Source organism: Neltuma alba, unplaced genomic scaffold (genome assembly GCF_004799145.2).
Source record: "Neltuma alba isolate B1F8T4 unplaced genomic scaffold, ASM479914v2 tig00013220_pilon, whole genome shotgun sequence".
Taxonomy (NCBI): Eukaryota; Viridiplantae; Streptophyta; class Magnoliopsida; order Fabales; family Fabaceae; genus Neltuma; species Neltuma alba.
The window spans coordinates 26928-33389 of record NW_021637521.1 but is presented as its reverse complement, the minus strand read 5'-3'; the positions used below and the strand labels follow the sequence as shown (position 1 = coordinate 33389).

The 6462-nt window shown below is 30.6% G+C and overlaps 1 long non-coding RNA gene across 1 annotated transcript; it reads left to right on the top strand.

Moving 5' to 3' along the window:
- Positions 1-5270: 5270 nt before the first annotated feature.
- On the top strand, positions 5271-5938 carry LOC114735531 (uncharacterized). The gene is made up of 2 exons (XR_003739281.1): positions 5271-5439; positions 5591-5938. It is a non-coding gene; the product is annotated as an uncharacterized LOC114735531 (long non-coding RNA).
- Positions 5939-6462: the final 524 nt, after the last annotated feature.

The window sequence follows — 6462 nt, the reverse complement described above, 5'->3', positions numbered from 1 at the left end:
TCATTTATGTCTGTTCTAAAAAACAGAAGAGAAATATATAGTGTTCCCGTCTGTTTAATAAAAACAGATGTGAAGTCACGTCTGTTCAGACAAAACAGATGTGAATTCACTTCTGTTTATCCTCACCAGACATGAATTCACGTCTGTTTAATGTTTACATTAAACAGACGTGAAGTAATGTCTGTTTAATGTAAACAGACATTACTTCACGTCTATTTTTATTAAACAGACAAGAAGAGAGCCACCTTCTTGTCTGTTTTTCAAGAAATAGACGTGAAGGTGACTCATTTTAAAAAAAAATTTGTCGTCATCAGCTTCATATCAGTATCGCGAAGTAATTAAGTCACCAGCCATCAGCAGCTAGCACATGCGGGAACTCTGATTTTTCGCTCTCTCCCTCTCATTTTCGTCTTCTACCTGCAGCCGTGAGCTACTCTGAAACTCTCCCTCTCATTTCAACTCTCTCAAGGCCGTTATTCTGCAGCTAGCCCTCCCTCCATTGCCGTTGTTTTGCGTCATCTATCATTTCCGTGTTGCAGCAGCTCATCGGCGTCTATTAACAAGGCTGAAGCAGTGAAGTTCACACGCACAGTAGCTCGCCGTCCTCCTCCTCTCTCCATCCCATGATATACTCAGATTCGAAGGCAAGCTAGAACAGTCTCGATCTGCAGTGAAGGTAAGTTCATTCAACGGTTGCATTGTGGGTTTAATATGTCGTCCTCCTCCTCTCTCCATTCCGTCAATTAATCTAAGGTTGTTGTTCAAATTTTTATTGAAGAATTGTGTTTAGATTTTTAAATTTGTATATATTGATTGGGTAGAAAATTTGAAGATTTCAAGCCTTGCTAATACTTGTTAGAAAAATAATGCATACAAGGTGTTTGTCAAAATGTCTAAAAGAGATTGCATTTAGATAGTTTCCTATATGCATTGAATTTAGATGAATGATTGGGTATACATTAAATTATTAATGAAAAAATTGCATTTAGATAGGTTGAAATTTATTTACATTGATTGTGTAATGGATTTGAAGTTTGAAATCCTTATTAACTAACTTGTTTGAAAATTTACAGATTTTTGATAATGATTGCTCATATACTGTTGATGATATTGACTTCATCCGAGACCTTTTGGCATAGCAACTGCTTCAAGAATGGTGGTCTAGGGATTGATCAAGTTTATGTATAGAGATAATAGGTTATCAATTTTGACTTTTGCAATTTGTTCTTCTTTTTGACTAGTTAGTTAATGTGTCAATAATATATTGATGAAGTTATGATCTTCATATGTCTTGGCTGAAAATATTGACTAGTTCATACTATTTCAACTTACTGGGAAGTGGCTATTATGGCTATTGTGGCTATAGGAGAAGTGGCATTTAGGAAGTGAATTTTTTTTTAAAAAAAAAACGAGCACATTCACGTCTATTTTTGGAAAACAGTAGTAAATGGGAAAACTTTTTACTTCCATTTTTCCAAAAACAGACGTAAATTTACTTCTGTGATGGCATTTAGGAAGTGAATTTTTTTTAAAAAAAAAACGAGCACATTCACGTCTATTTTTGGAAAAACAGAAGTAAAAAAGTGATTTTTTACTTCTGTTCTAAATAGACGTAAATTGTGTCTGCACTTTATGTGTGTGTGTATTAATAATCAGTTTAATTTCTATATAAACCGAACCTAAGCCAATAAATGACCGATAGGTTTATGAATCTTTCACCAAAGGCACTTTGATCAATTTAAAAGGGGGAAATTTCCGTCAGTCCCTTCTAAATAAATTTATTTTCCAACAATCCCATGATATTCTAAAACTTCATTTCACTCCCTTTCCTCAGAATGAAATTAAATATTATGGATGAAAAGACAATTATGCCCTTGCATTATTTTGGGGAAAAAAATCACCGGAGCTAATCACAACTTATGTAGTTGTAATCTAACAACTATAATTAAATTATAACTAAATAGTGTTAAAGTTGTTATGTTATACTATTTAGTTATAATTTGATTTTATGTAAAGGTTATATTATTCTATAAAGTAATTGTCAACAGATACTGCCTAGATTGTCAACAATTTCCCTTGGGTTGTTAATACTCATAGTTGAGGTTATCACTGCCTAGGTTGTCTACAACTCCCCTTGGGTTGTTAATACTCATAGTTGAGGTTGTCAATGGATCTCTATATTAAAATTCTGCTGTAATCCTATTGGGTTTAGGTAAAGTTTTTAATGCCTCTGAAAAGCTTCCCATTTCAGTGTTAAAGTTGTTGTATTATATTATACTATTTGGCTATAATTTACTCTTATGTGAAGATTATGTAATCCTATAAAATAAGTTGTCAGTGGATATTGCTTAGGTTGTCAATCGTAGTGGCAGAGAAAATGTGAATTGGGAATTTGAGGAGTAGTAATATCATTTTACAATCAGAATATAATACTCTAAGGTCTAAGGTCCCTAGGGACCTGCTAGTAATTGTGACATTTTGTGGGGACTTTATATGAATAAAGTTTACTCCTTGGGACCTGTGCATCATTTCCTCTTTTTTTTTTTTTTTTTTTTTGCTAAAGTATAGGTATCTTTCTATTGAAAGTAATTCTATTCGAGGTACTGTTAGCACTAAATATGGGAACTTCTCTCAGTGGGGATTCGAACATTAGTTCATCACGTTGTGAGGGACTGACTCCTTCTGCTAGACTCAACTTCCATTGATATGCCCAGCAGCCTTGTTGCCTCAAATATAACTATCTTTTGATGCCCAATCTTCATCCGGCATAGGGCTGGGTCCAAGATGCCTTTTTTAATTTATTTTTATTTTTTTAAAAACTAAGTTTCACATTAAAATGTTCCAAAGTTTAAAATGAATTATACAAATCCAAGGCTTTAAGTATAACCACATATTCTAATAATAACGAATTTGGACTCAAGTCCTATATGCAATCATTAGGATTATTTGAAAAAATAATTATAAATTTGTGAAAAAAATGAATCATGATATTATATTTAGCTCATCTATATATTTATATTAGAGGGAGTATAAGTCAGCCTATATATAGTCAATAAATAAAGCTTCTTTTATTCTATCATTTATTTCGGCAATTGGCAAAGAAATGGTAAAAGCAAAAGCATTTTAAGAAGTAACAAATTAAATGAATGATACATGGCCAACAGAAACTTTATTATCGTTAGTCACTTGGAAAAACAAAATTTTTTAAAGCAACTTTCTGGAGTCACCGTCAAAATAGAGACACTTAAACGTCATTAAGCTAGAAGGTTCCTATAATTTGGCCACATTTAATTTGATCGTAAATGAAAGGAATTGAATTTAGGATGAGTTTGTTGGAAAAAAATGAAAAGCAAAAGGTGGAGGGACCCATGTGTTGAAGATAAGGTGCGACCCAGTCAATTTAAAATCTTTTTCTTTTAATATGATATATCTTATTCTTAATATTAAACTTATTTAATTAATTTAGAAACATTAAGAAACAAAATAAATTACTTTGAAATATTTGTATTTATTACTTTTTAAAACTGATTTACTTAACCTATAAATCACTATATAATCTAATGATTTGCATATGCATTTTAAAGATATTATGTAACATATGTTATAATTAAGTAATTTATTTATTTTTTTAAATTAATTAAATTAGTCTTGTATTAAGAACATGAAGTAGAATATCAAACAACAGTTCATATTTTGATTGAATTTAAATTAAAGAAGAAATTAATTAGATAATCACCAATTAGGCTAACATATAGGTATCTTTCTATTGAAAATAATCCTATTCGAGGTACTGTTGGCACTAAATGTTAGCACTTCTATCAATGAGGATTTGAACCTTGGTTCGTCACGTTATGAGGGATTAACTCTTTCCGCTGGACTCAACCCGATTGATAGGTCTAGGAGCCTTGTTGCCTCAAATATAACCATTTTCTGATACCCAATCTTAATCCGGCATAGGGCTGGCTCCGAGATGCCTTTTTTAATTTATTTTTTATAAAACTAAGTTTTACATTAAAATGTTCTAAAGTTTAAAATGAGTTATACAAATCCAAGGTTTTAAGTATAACCATATATTCTAATAAGAACGAATTTGGACTCAAGTACTATATGGAATCATTATGATTATTTGAAAAAATAATTATAAATTTGTGAAAAGAAGTGAATTAGGATATTATATTTAGCTCATCCATATTTATATTAGAGGGAGTATAAGTCAGCCTACATATAGTCAATAAATAAAGCTTCTTTTATTCTTTCATTTATTTCGGCAAGCATTTTAAGAAGTAACAAATTAAATGAAGATACATAGCCAATGGAAACTCTATTATCGTTAATCACTAGGGAAAAATTTTTTTTAAAGCAACTTTCTGGAGTCACCGTCAAAATAGAGACACTTAAGCGTCATTAAGCTAGAAGGTTCCTATAATTTGGCCACATTTAATTTGACCGTAAGTGAAAGGAGTTGAATTTAGGATGAGTTTGTCGAAAAAAAATGAAAAGCAAAAGGTCGAGGGACCCATGTGTTGAAGATAAGGTACGACCAAGTCAGTTTAAAATTTTTTTCTTTTAATATACTATCTCTTATTCTTAATATAAAAATCATTTAATTAATTTAGAAACATTAAAAAACTAAATAAATTACTTTGAAATATTTGTATATTTTTAAAATGATATTCCATTCGGTCATAACTATAGAGCTGGACAACAAATTGATAGAGATGAAGAAAATTAATTAATTTAGTTATATATAAAAGATATATGTTGGTTTTTTTTAAAACACCCATTTAGTCATTTACAGATTGAAACTGCTCCTAATATATGCAATCAATAAAAATACTTTTTAAAAAAATTATAAATTTAGAGAGAAAAGTCAATTTTAGTCTTACGTCTAATATTACTCCTCTAATCCTTAATATATGACCTAATTATAGAGTTAATTTTAATCCTAAATATAAGACCTATTTCTTATATCTATCAATTTTTTCCAAATCATCCGTATTAATACTCTGTCAATTATAATCAAGTAGGAGGGGGAGGATATAATAAAGATGATTAAGGTATTTTAGAAAAAACATGTCATATTTATTATAATTAACTAACTTACCTAACTTCCTTAATCTAATCAAATTAGTTAAATAGGTCTTATATTAAGGACCGGAGGAGTAATATATTGTCATTTTTTGGATGGAATTCACCGGGAAACTCACACACCAATTATTGTTAACAATTTCAACTTCGATTCTCTTCCTCGAGCCTATAAATAGATATGAAGGGGTAGTGTTGTGTGGAGCATACCAAAGGCATTATTGACAATTATTGTTAGTGTTTTCTCTACTATCTCTCAAACAATGAAGAAGGCTATTATTCTAATTGCTTTTCTCATTTTGGTTTCTTCATTTCTCTCCCATCCTTCTTCCACTGAAGCTCGTGGATTATATGGTAACAACTCAAAACTTTAGTTTAATTTGCCACCTTTTCCAACCATGAAATTATTATGCGTTACACACACATATATTCATTTTTCTTTCTTTTTTTTTGGTTATTTAAACTGACGTTATACATTTTGCAAATATTACATGATATTTTGCAGATTTGACCTCGCCACCAAATAATAGGAACAAGCCTGCAGTTGAATGTCCTCCTAATTCTCCTTACAGATCTTGCCTTAAACCTGCGCCCAAACCAACTTGCCCTCCATATACACGTAATTGCAAGAAGTAGCAAAAGAAATATATGACTAATAATGATGAATATTATCCTCTAAAATATTAAATAAAAGGTCGTTTTGCGTATGTGGAGTGAGAAGTTTCTAATATCTTCTTTCTAGCTTTTATTGTCTCTTGACCATCATTTCTGATGAATTCTATGTATTGTGTTTGTCTGTGTTTTTGTAAGTGAGAGGTTCTTAAAGTTATGTATGTGGCCGTGTTGTACTTGAGAAGACGATGATATCCTATGGTTTATTTGCTACTAGTCAATTTAATATATACATATATATATATATATGTAAATATGAAGTTCGTCTTCTATCATGTAATTTTATTGTGCCTATTTTTACATTATTTTATATTATTTTCATTTCATATAATTTGAGCGATTCATATGCAGAAAAATAACGCAAAAGCATATTTTTATAAAAGCAACTGAAGCACTACTGATCCAAATAAACCGAAAGCAAATGAATTTGGACTCAAGAATGAAGGGTAAATTATCAAAGTAGGTTGGACTCAATGAACATGGAACATAACTTTCAATGTTAAACCTTTGCCAACAAATTGAAATACTATTTTTGAAAATTAGAAATTGTTGTAAACCTATTCAAATTGAAATGCTATAGGAATTTTCCCAAAGGAAGTGTGAACAGCCTTGCTTCTAAGTCTTAGTCGTAATAAAGGAATTTGTTCTATCAATATAATGCTGGCAACTTATCCAACTTTCTTTAGTCATTTTCCGCCACTATTA